Source organism: Oncorhynchus kisutch, linkage group LG5 (assembly GCF_002021735.2).
Source record: "Oncorhynchus kisutch isolate 150728-3 linkage group LG5, Okis_V2, whole genome shotgun sequence".
Lineage (NCBI taxonomy): Eukaryota > Metazoa > Chordata > Actinopteri > Salmoniformes > Salmonidae > Oncorhynchus > Oncorhynchus kisutch.
In genome coordinates, this window is record NC_034178.2 from 9,014,802 (window position 1) to 9,027,149 (window position 12,348).

General features: G+C 41.3%; 1 long non-coding RNA gene across 1 annotated transcript; it reads left to right on the plus strand.

The window, feature by feature from the left end:
- The first annotated feature begins 240 nt into the window (after positions 1-240).
- On the plus strand, positions 241-9,591 carry LOC116374086 (uncharacterized). Its single transcript, XR_004209901.1, has 3 exons — positions 241-345; positions 3,940-4,076; positions 9,072-9,591. It is a non-coding gene; the product is annotated as an uncharacterized LOC116374086 (long non-coding RNA).
- Positions 9,592-12,348: the final 2,757 nt, after the last annotated feature.

Genomic DNA, 12,348 nt, shown 5'->3' on the forward strand with positions numbered 1-12,348 from the left:
TACAATGGATGTTATTCATTGCAGAGAAAAGCTCTTGGAAGTTCAGTCTGGTGATTGCACGCGTTATCTGTGACATTCTCAGACAGGGCCCTGTGTTGCGAGTTGAAGGTCATTCTTTGTTGGCATGTACACCCATTGTATGGGTTCCCAGGTGGAGGCTCTTTTGTTCCCCTCCCTCGGGAATCCTGTCTTGTACCTCCTCGTATCTCTTCCTCATCCAGCTAACGTCTGTCTGGCAAATGTAGCTCTGTGCATGCCCTTTTCTGGTGATCTTGCATCAGACCTGCCAGTGATTTGCATACTGCTACTACCGCTTGTGGAGCTTCAAACAACGATTATCTGTCGGTAAGTTATACAATCATTTTCTGAAGATGGTGAATCCTCACTTTAGAAAAAAATAGTGGGAAGAGCACGTAATTCTTATCCAAGCTATATGTATTTGGAGGTGCATATCACGCTCTGACATAATGTTAGAATACGTTTTGGGCTTTACATTAGAGAGGAGCATTTCTTCGTGGTTCTACGGCAATTTTTTTAAAAGCATTTTGAATGAAGAGCCCTTTGGGAGCCAAATGATGCGGTTCTTTTACGTGAACAGGGCAAAATGATGCGGCTCACTGAAAAGATTTGGAATGCCCATTACTGAAAAAGGTCGCTTGATTGTACTATAGGGGTAGTGTTTTCAGTCCAGCCTCAACTGAATGTTTGCGGAAATATCAAGCAAGACTAAATGTTGAATTCTAACTTCAGATCCATGCTCAAACTCAGATATTCCGCACAAATCATGTGCTGATGTCAACGGAAGATTGGTCTAATATTGTTCGTTCCATTTGCAGTTTTTGGGTTCAAATTCAGCACTGTATTCATCCGTATAAGGTTACGAGAACATTATTCTATGTTGTCTCTCAACCAAAATGAGCAGAATCAAAAATGCTCTTCAATGACCCAGAAATAATTCCTCTGGGCAAGTAGTCCCTTTTTTGTTCCTCTGAAAGGAAGGACCGTGCAGGAGGTCAGAGCTGCACTGCCTGAGTCTCACTCTGACTGACAGACAGCCCTGCCCCCCTTCCCCTTGTGGTGTGAGAAGTCCCGTAAAGGTTTTATACCCTCAGGGGTAGAGTACAATACACTGACTTGTACCAATACCACCACAAATGACCAGGAAATTATTGATGACTAACACATTTTTGGAATGTTATCTTGAACAATCAGGGAATTTACTATTGGCTAAATAATCTTCAATCCAAAACATATCTGGGAGGAAATAAATAGCAATTGTTGCCTTCATACCGAATAGAAGTGTAGAGTAGGTTGGGTTTGAATCGATTTAGCTAACAAGTACTGCAAATAAAAGGCAGAAGTTCACTTTTTAGAGGCCGGTTCATCCCATAATGCTTAGCATGTACCTGCAGTATGTTAGACTATATCCCTGTAACACATGTTTGGCATGCTTTCAAAGTCAGAACCCCTACAAGGCAATCTGTAGGGGATTGATACACATCCAGCCAGTATGAAAGTCCCTTTAGTTGCACTAGTGAGATTGGAATTGGAAATACATTCTTATAGCTGAATACAAGTGTGGCCTCTGTCCAAAATACCACAGATCCATGTCCTGGGAGGATGAGTCTGAATAGGTCAAATCAGCTTTGCAATAAATAACTTCAACCAGACCCCCTCTCACCAGAAGAGGGGGGAGGAGAGAAAGGAACTGGTGGGAGGTTGACAGCTCACGCCCTGTTGTAATTCAAGGACAGAACATTCAGCTATCACCCTCTCCCTCTTCACTGAAATAATGTCTTTGTCTACACAGACATTTTCCCGCCTAAACTCTAACACATTCTGAAGCGAATACTGGAACAATATTTCTAAACATAGAACGTGAGGAATGGGCAGAGGTGACCTAAAAAAGCTGATGTCAGTTTGGTTGTTATTTTGTGATGTCATACACACTATATATGTGAAGTGTCCATCTGATGTGCTGTGCATGAAACATTGAAAATGGTGAAAGTGTTTTTGTTAAGAGAGGGATGTGATTATAGAATTGTTTCTATAATTTTTTAATTGTTACCTGATTAAATTAATCATGTAACAATTAACTCATTAGGAATTGGGGCACCACAAGAGCGGTTCTTTAAAGAGTTACCATCTCCCGAATTAAACTCTTAACCTATCACATCTATAAACAGTCAATTTATTAATCATAATCAACTTATTAATCATCATTCTGAACAGTCGTAACCTCCTGCATCTACTAAAACCCGAGCCTTACTTATGACTCAATACTACACAAATGGTTGAATTACTTATTTACTAGCTAATTAAATGGTAACACATGATAAACATACACACCTAATATAGTAAAAACAGGTCTCTAGAGGACTGACACCATATGGAGGCTTGTTACAAAAGAGATGGGGGGGCAGAGAGGGACAGAGACATAATACTTTGGTAGATTAAGAAACTACTCTCACAATTATCATATACTTCGCACACGAACCGCCAACTGTTTGGACTAAGAAATCATGAATGTATTTACGTGTAAATGTCTTGGTACTTCGTGTATTTCTGTCTGAACCAGGCATTCTCGGAAAGGGAGTTGGGCATTTTCACGGCATGCTTGTAAATCCCTGATTGTCCAAAAGAGGTCCCCACCCGTCTCCTACTGTTGTTGTCCTCTGCCGTCGTCCGGTATCTGGTGACTTATCATGTAGTCCAGAACAGAGCTACTGAGTTTATTCTACTTCCATTCATCCTAGAATATGCTTATTTAAAGATAAGCTAGCCAGCCGTATCAATGGTTCCCAGTGGGGTGATGAGAGTAGTAGAACACAATGGTTTGAAGACAGTAATAGAATGGTCCCACTTAAATTCGGTTTTCTAGATACTTTACTTAGGACAGCTAATCAGCTGTACCAGCGATTGTCCGGGAGGTAATTTTATCGTCTCTACCTCGTGTTGAGAATCAAAGTTTAAACCACATTAAACGTGAGCTGCAGCTTGATGTCTATCTGGTGTCTATCTGATGTCTATGTTCATTCTTAACCCGTAATTGTATACAGTTCCAGCAGGCTGACATGCTCTCTGACCTCACTCAAAGGGGCGGTGACTAGTTACTTTTAACCTCTAAGGGATCTCGGTCCCCCCCATGGGACGGTTGAGCTGACATGCGCTAATGTGATTAGCATGATGTTGTAAATAACAAGAACATTTCCCAGGACATAGACATGTCTTATTTGGGTAGAAAGCTTAAAGTCTTGTTAATCGAACTGCACTGTTCAATTTACAGTAGCTACTACAGTGAGAAAATACCATGCTATTGTTTGAGGAGACTGCACAACAACAAAACACTTTTATCACGGCAACTGGTTTGATACATTCACCTCTGAAGGTAAATAATGTACTTACATTCAATAATCTAGCAATGATTTGTCATCCTGAGGGTCCCAGAGATAAAATGTAGCATAGTTTTGTTCAAATGTAGGAACTGGGTTCTAGAGTTTGAACCCCTGCTGTGTCTGGCTTACTCCTGAATGACATTGGAATCGATCAAAATCATTTGAATTGCAACATGTTCGTGGTCTAGGTAAATCACAGAGAGGAGTCATGGGCGGCATCCCAAATGGCAACCTATTCCCTGTATGGTGCACTACTTTCTACAAGGGCCCAATGGGCTCTGGTCAAAAGTAGTGGACTATGTAGGGAATAGGCGGCCATTTGGTACACAGGCTAAGACTCCTCACTCAATCATTTTCCTAGATCCACATTCCTAGAAGTGAGATTGGTATTGATCCTGTGTTGACGTTTGATATCCAAGCCCATTTTTCGATCTTCCCTCTTCAAAATACATTTACATGCGATACCTGAACCATTAATGAAGTGCCTGATCCATTAATTGTCTATTTATGACCTGCAGTTAATATATTAAATATTGTTTCACAGAGAATAAAAATCCTTTACCTACAAGGCTGTTGTTGAATGTTGAATGGGGAGGACGAATCGCTGACGGTACTGAGCATGACGGACATATACACTCCGAAGACTCCCTGTGGAGACTCAATATTCTCAGCCAATTTACGGTAAGTCATGTAGACAGAAGACACGCCATATGGTCTTCTGAGATCAATTTAAGAACAGAGAATGTTTCTCTGTCACTGGTAGAGACGCCTTACAAACCTCCCGTTACTGCTCACTGTGGAAGAAATGTGCCATAAAACATAACAATGATTTACAGGTCTGGCGCCGGCTAAATGGAGAGTGGTGGAAACTGTACCTAGCCCATATCAGGGCCACTTAATATTTTTAAGTGTTGTCCCAGCCCGACGAGTTAAAGTAATCGTTTGGGATTTTGAGGCCCTTTATCTACGTCAGGTGAACTCGTGGATACCGTTTCTATGCATCTGCGTCCAGTATGAAGGAAGTTAGTGGTAGTTTTGTGAGCCAATGCTAACTAGCATTAGCGCAAAGACCAGATGTCTTCGGGTACAGCTCACCTGGCTCTGGGGAAGTAGTTTTATTTAATAGTTTTTTCCCCCTATATTTTTCCAGGTTAGTCTCATTGAGGTCAAATCTATTTTTGAAGAGTGACCTGGTCCAACTGAGACAACAGCAGTGGGGAACTACGAGACAAATATCAGACATATCAGACATACTGTAACAGCTTATGTACACACACCATACAATAACATGTCTTGAGGTGGACACACATACATTTAAATCTATCATACAGTATGTACCACTGCATCAAGTCCTAATGACAATCACATTCCTCAGTAACGTGAGTGAACCAAACTTTTAATAACGGCTTCATATAAAAATACCAAACTATCCCTTTAAAGAAGAATCACTGTCTCGTAAACAAAGCTATTTGGAACGCATTTTGGTGTCAGCAGTGGGATTTACAGTTTTGCGGGTTTCCGCAGTCATCCTCATCATGACTGAAACAGTTTTGCAGAGTGGATGCGATGTGGAATCAGAGGCAGATGTCATGTATTTCCAGAATGCCCCTAGTCAGCTCATGCATGTTTGAAGAGACAGCATGAAGTTAGCGTTAGCGCTTTAGCTCGTCACATAGAAGACATCAACTATTGGTCGTCACACTGGTGTAATACACATTTTGGCTTGATGGGGTTTTAGCAAAGCACAGCATATCTGCTGTAATATTTCGAAGTGTTCCATGTGTCAAAGCCGGATGCGTGTTGAGCGCACCGTGTCGAGCTCCTCTGAAACACTATTTCTTTCTTATGATGAAATGTCAGCTGGGTCTCAGGAGTATGCCTCCGAGCTTTTTTTTTGTCTGGTTTCAAATGGCAGTGTTGAGATTCTCAATCGGGGAGTGAGAGCAAATAGCCCTCAGATAAAGTTGAAAACGGTGAAGTGCCAATGTGTTAATCTGTGGTTTGTTACTGGGTCATTGTTCTCACCGGCTGTGATAAAAGTAGTTCCTGGTGTTATCACGCCTCTTGATGACACATTAATTTACAGTGTTTGTTCTAAATCAGCTCTTCCATTGCGACTTTCCGTGTTACTATGGCTACTCAATAGAACCAAAACCATAGGGACCAGTGTTAGGGAGTGAGTGGGGGAGCTGTAGGTAGTCCCAGAAACTGTGAGCTACTTACTCACTATCTCTCAAACACACTATTTCTCACAACTACATATGCGCACACAAACACACATACAAACACATTCATCTCTCTCACACGCATGCACACACACTCAATCTCGCTCCCACATGTACACACACGCCCAAATGGGTGCTAATGTGAACCCTGAGTGTTCTCACGGCTTAAATGGTGTGAGCAACGGCTCCCACCGTGAGACATCAATCCGGTGATGCCCGTCATCTGGCCTTTCCATCTGTCAGTCTCCAAGGCCCTAGAACAGGGATCATCTAGATTCAGCCCCGGTCTGATTTTTTTGTGAGCGGACGGTAGGACAGCCGGGACATAATTAAAAATCATTTGTAGACTGCAATTTGACCGGAAGAACCTTGCTTTGTATACAATCAAAGTGTCTGTATTCGGTCTCTGTTATCTATTATGTATGAGAATACTGGGGAACAGTATTAAAATCACCCGTGGGTCAAATTCAGTTGGGGAACCCTGCCTTATAGCCTTCTCCTCTGCTGCCGCCCCAGTTCAATCTCCCTTCAGTCAAACCAGTACCGCAGCCAAATCAATCTACATAACCTCGAGTGCCCTGGTTTTGATCTCATCGTAGATTCCCTTGATTTTGGTTTTCTCCCTTTACTTATTCATTTGCATGTTTATTGTACCGTAAGTAAGGTGATTACGGTGAAGTAGGGCATTGTTGTGAGTCGTTCTGGAGAGTTGTATGCATGGAGGATACAGTGTCCAGGATGAGTATGCAGAGGCGGGTAGCACTGTCTCAGGAAGATAAATCGGAAGACAGTCACAACAATTATATCACAACAGCCCACCACGGCCCATGTTTCATGACACATGAACATTTGATGTGGAAATAAATCACAGGAGACCATCTATCAGTGGGACACAGCAATCAAGTGGGCCAACATTGACATCCCCAGGGCCTAATCCACATATGAGTCTAATCTACACCTCTCAAAGCGTTGGGACTCATTTTTTATTCAACAGGGGTATGGCCTGCCAGCATGTTGATCACTTGAAACTACTTTAAACATTCCTTGCCTATTAATGAGGGTCCGCGGGGCAGACGGTGTTTGATCTACATGCGAGCCAAGCAAACGTCTTGCATCTTCATTGACAATACCTAGCGGGCAGGAAAACAATTTGTACCTTGCAAACGTAATGAACTCACTAAATGGGTGGGTTTTGGAGGGAAGGCTTCACAGTATCTCACTCTCCCTTTAACAGCTTTGGATATGTTGAAACTAGTATTTATAATGCAGTCCTAAGGCTATTTTCTTCCTGAAAGTTTGGTTAAGTTGATCCTTGACACTATATTGTGCATCAAAATATGACCACAATAATATAAAAATGTTGGGGGTTTAATTCACCTTCTTTTTTTCCCATAGTCAACCCCATTGAGACATGTAAAACATTAATGCAATTATTATGCTGACATATGTTGTTGTTGTTGTCTTGGCAGTAATGCACCCTATGGGCTAATGGGGCTGTCTGTTGCCCAGATGCTCTGAGCAAGTCTGGCCCAGTCTGGCTGGGTTGTAGAATACAGTTACACTATGGCTTGTTTCAGGCTCTACTTACATTACACTCAAACACACACACACATGCATGCATACATACACACAAACATGCGTACATACACACAAGCTAGGCATTATTATATAATCACCAAATATGACACAATTCATTAAAAAATTTCACCAAACAGTAGTCTCTCCAATTATTAGCAATGAAGCAATCAAGCCTGGTAACGCCGCCACCCATACACCCTCCCTGAACATGTTGACAGTAACCTCCTCCGTACAATCCTATCAGGGTGACAGAGCTGACAGCTAAATCGTGAATGAGTCAGCCTGCTGGTGTCCTTGCTGAGACAGGAGCGAGAGAGAGGAAGATAGAAGGGGTGGAAGAGAAGGGGAGAGAGAGAGAGATGGGGGAAAATAAGGAGAGAGTGGGAGGGAAGAGATAGCGAGATATACAGAATGCGAGAGCGACCGAGAAAGACAAAGTGAGAGAGTGAGAGAGAGAGAGAGAGAGAGAGAGAGAGGCTGTGAATGGTGAATTTTATAGTACAGCACCTAAAGCACTCTAATCCATCGTCATCGGCTAACCTGAATCCATTGACAGGTGACATAATATAGCTGGAACATGATATGAATACATTTCATCATGATGAATGAAATACCGTACATTCAATATGTTCTGTGAGTAAGAACCAGGAAGAGAAAATGCCATTACTGTGACTATACCTTACAATCAATTCATACTCAAGGACAGGACCAACAGAAGAGCGTGATTTCTCCCTCCAAGGGGTATAACCTCACCCTCATGATCATGTTTCTGGAAAACAGAATGGCCATAGGCAATCTATAGTACCCATCGCAGTGACTCATACTAGAGGTATTTTTTTTGTTCTAAACTAATCCAGAAATGTTACTAGTTCTGACAGAAGTGCTTACAATGCCAAAGGCAATGCAAAACAACTGCTGACAGAGAAACTTGCAACGCATCCTCATGCATCTCGGCAACTTCAAATGTGTCAAACGGACCACTGTTCTTTTTCCACCCGTTCCCACGCAACAATGGATGATGTCATACATTGTGATGTACTCCAAGGATGTTGCTCAGTTTTCTGTGAGTTAAAAAATACGAAATGCAGGTAATATTATATTTCAAATATAATGCCCATGGTTTCTATTGGCTAATAATAATTCCTATATGTAAGCTCTTTCACTTGGTGAACTGGGATCATTATTTGCATACAGTAGTGCACATGAAATGCCAGTTTATATTGTACTGTGCTGTACAGCAATGTATAACTTTACACAAAGCGTAACCCATAATGGCCCTGAGAATTTATACAAAGATTCTTTGAATTCTGATGATGAACTCTCTGATTCCCATGCTGCTCTTCTGCTATTTGTTGGCAGTGCACTTTAAGTTGGAGAGCGCGAAGAAAGACACTCCACCATGAGTATGTCTCCACAATCTGGCCCTCAGGACATCACAGAGTAGTGTGCACACACCTCAGAGTGACTTCTGCTGAGTTAGGTGTCTACTCGCCTCCCCCACCCCTTTTATATATATATATATATATATATATATATATACTGTATATACATCTCTCTCTCTCTCTATGCAAAAAGAGAGTAACCATTATATTTTGGAGTTCACCTAACTTGGCTAGTTGCACCAGTCAGGTGGTAAACAATGCTCTGAGAAACCTATAGTATGGTGTCATGGTCAACCTGAATAGACCTAGACGTTAATCAAAGAGGCTTTCGGTAACAGTTATATATTCCAGAATGAATTCACAGTCCGGATGTTCTAGACACCGCAGTGTGGAAGGAAACATTTTATTATGTTGGTAGTTGATGGGTCCCAGAGCCCACACCTTTGCTGGAAGACTGACACTGATTTGCTTTTAATTACCTCTTGTTCCAGGTAAGCCTTGTGCCCTGAGGAGGCGTGATGAGAACCTCTCCCTAACAGCAGGATGGAGCGTTACCTCGTCTTCCCCGTCTCTCCCTCGTCTCCCCATGACTTACACTCTAACTGCGAGAAGACTGCAAGATCTCAGCCTCCCTAACGAGTGAAGCAAGCAGGGCCCACAGATGTGAAGCAGCTAGCTGTCTTTGACAAGTTTGAACCCTGCTAGCCACAGCACGAAAGGTTTGGCTGTACAGTATGGAGCGTTGACCTCGGCTTCAGTGTTAATTCAGTTACTCAAAACATGTCCCCTGAGCAGATTGTACATGATCCGAAATACTATCGCTGTGTGTGTGTGTGTGTGTGTGTGTGTGTGTGTGTGTGTGTGTGTGTGCCTGTTTGTGTTGGTTTTTCTGTCCTTGTGGGGACCTAGAATCCTCAAAAGTACCCACATGGAAAATTCCCCCCCCATGAGGACAAAGGCTATTTTAAGCTTAAGGGGTTATGTTTAGGTTTACAATTAGGGTAGGGTTAGATTTAGGGTAAGTGGTTAGGTGTAGGGTTTGGGTTAGGGTTAGGATTACGGGTTAAGGTTAAGGTAAGGGTTAGGGCTTAGGGTTATGGTAAGGGTTAGGGTTAGGTCCCCACAAGTAAAGAAGAACATGACATGTATGGGTTGGTTCTTCTATCGTGTATGTGTGTTTCCAAGTCTGTGACTTTAAACACATAATTTGGGATCAGCAATTCAACTAAACCATTGAGAGAACGGTGTTCAGGACCCAACATTTTCAGTACAAGGCCAGGAGTGATTCCTTCCTTTTCTAGTTCCCTCTAGGACTCCTGCAATCTCTCCAAGTGACTGCCAGATGAATAGTCCCTTCTCTATAGCCTTTGCAAATCTCTCCTCACATTCCCTCTTGCTCACTACTTATCTACTGGCCCTCTCCCTTCACTTTTGTGATCTATTGCCCCTCAGCTGAGTATATAGAGGTTCTCCTCTCCTTCTTCCTAAACTGTCTGTCCTAAGCTCCTTATTAACCAATAGAAACACAGAGGTTTGATACCTACAAGAGAGCACCAAGAACACCTATTTTTCTGCATCAACTGATGATACTCAAGGGAGTGATACTTGACTTTGAATTGTCATGTACAGTGTCTTCATAAAATAGTCACACCAGTGGAGGCTGCTAAGGGGAGGACGGCTCATGATAATGGCTGGAATGGAGTTAATGGAATGGCATCAAACACCTGGATCCACGTTTGATGTATTTGATACCATTCCACTGATTCCGCTATAGCCATTACGACAAGCCCATTTTTGTGTTACAAAGTGGGAATAAAATGGATATAATTGTACTTTTTTTTGTCAATGATTACAAAATACTCTGTCAAAGTGGAAGAAAAAATTCATGTTAAACACTATTTCTGCACACAGTGTCCACACATTTTTACTCCCAAATTTATTTAGGCTTGCCATAACAAAAGGGTTGAATACTTATTGACCTAAGACATTTCAGCTTTTCATTTTTAATTCATTTGTAAAAATGTAGAAAAACATAATTCCACATTGACATTATGGGGAATTGAGTGTGTTGTGGTAAGTGACAAAAAAAACTGAATTGAATCAATTTTAAATTCAGGCTGTAACACAACAATATATAGAAAGGTGAAGGGGTGTGAATACTTTCTGAAGGCACTGTACTTGTTCATTCATCTCAGTTATGTTTATTGCATCATCAGGGACACTGCCATCAGGGAAACCTCCAAGGACCCAGTACCGTCATAGGCCCAAATGGTGTATTTTTCTGTTCTCTTTTGTACTTTACATTCCTTTCAACTCTACTGATTCACTTTGAAACCATTATCATTTAACAATCTATATCATTATGTTTCAGTGAGAAACTCTTTAGGCACATGTTGCCTCATCGTACCACTGGACACTCACCAGAGTGGGAGAGGGAGAGGGAGAGGGAGAGGGAGAGGGAGAGGGAGAGGGAGAGGGAGAGGGAGAGGGAGAGGGAGAGGGAGAGGGAGAGGGAGAGGGAGAGAGAGAGAGAGAGAGTGTGGACTTGCCTTATATCTTCCCTTATTCCTCATCTTTTCCCTCTCATTATCAAGTCCCTTTTTATAAGAGGAGGAGAAGTCAGTTGAACATTTTATTCAATGGTGATGAGTCTGCCAAAGCTGGGCAATTAGTCTCTCACTTCCTGCCAATCATTGGGCTCACCAGCAAGAGGGAAACTGTTTAACCTGCTCCAGTATTAACTCCAGCCAGTTACATCTTTAGAGTCGTTCCTAATTAAAAATGGACATAATCTAAATCAGAGATAAGAGTTGGAGCATTGCAAAGATCTAAATCGGCTTCCTAACATATAATTGTTATAATGATTATGTTCTATACTTTATATTACGATCAAACTTTAAACTTAAAAAGTTGCCACAAAGACTGTCTCCAAGTGTTGTACTGTTAGATTGTTGGAATGTGCTATCAAAGAAGGGCTTTTGGGCTGAGTGATTTCTGAGTTCAATGTGCTATTGATTCCAACATATTAAAACATTGCAGATACTAGGTGATTACTAACTAATTAAAAACTATTCAAGTAACCCTTATGGTCAAACTCAGCACAAATGTGACTGTCTAGTAATTGTACATTATGTGGTACAGTAAGGTTGCCAACATTTTTTTAACATCACTATGCAGAAATAATGGAATACAGGGATGAAATTCCAAATGTGACATTATCTTCATTGTTTTCTACTGCATTCTCCCTCATGGGCAAACAAACACTTTCAATTTAACATGTCACTTAACTTTAGCTTCATGTTTGGAAATAATGCCACAGCATAAAACGAGGGTGTATTTAACTGTGAAATGAATATCACACATTTCATTTGAACGCAAGGTCTTCGCTTGCCTAGCCGATACCACAGTATGTGATTGTAGACAGGGGAAGATGATGAATATGTCAAATATTTTTTAAACATTTGGCACGTAGAAGATAAGGTTTATCATATAGAATATGTGAGAAGAAAGTACCACGTTTTTTTTTCTTCCCCTTCTTGGTATAACTTCAAGCATTCTAATCCTCTCAAAGATGAAGGTCTCATAATCTGACCAAAAGTACCTTTAAAAAAAAATGAATTACAGTTCTAATTTGAGAAGTAGAGAAACTGAAACCCAAAATTAATTCACACCATATTATTTATGTTTACCTTAATTTAGTGTCATGCTGCTAGAACATTTATCATGATAGACATTTTAGTTACTGAGCAGACACTCTTATCCAGAGCA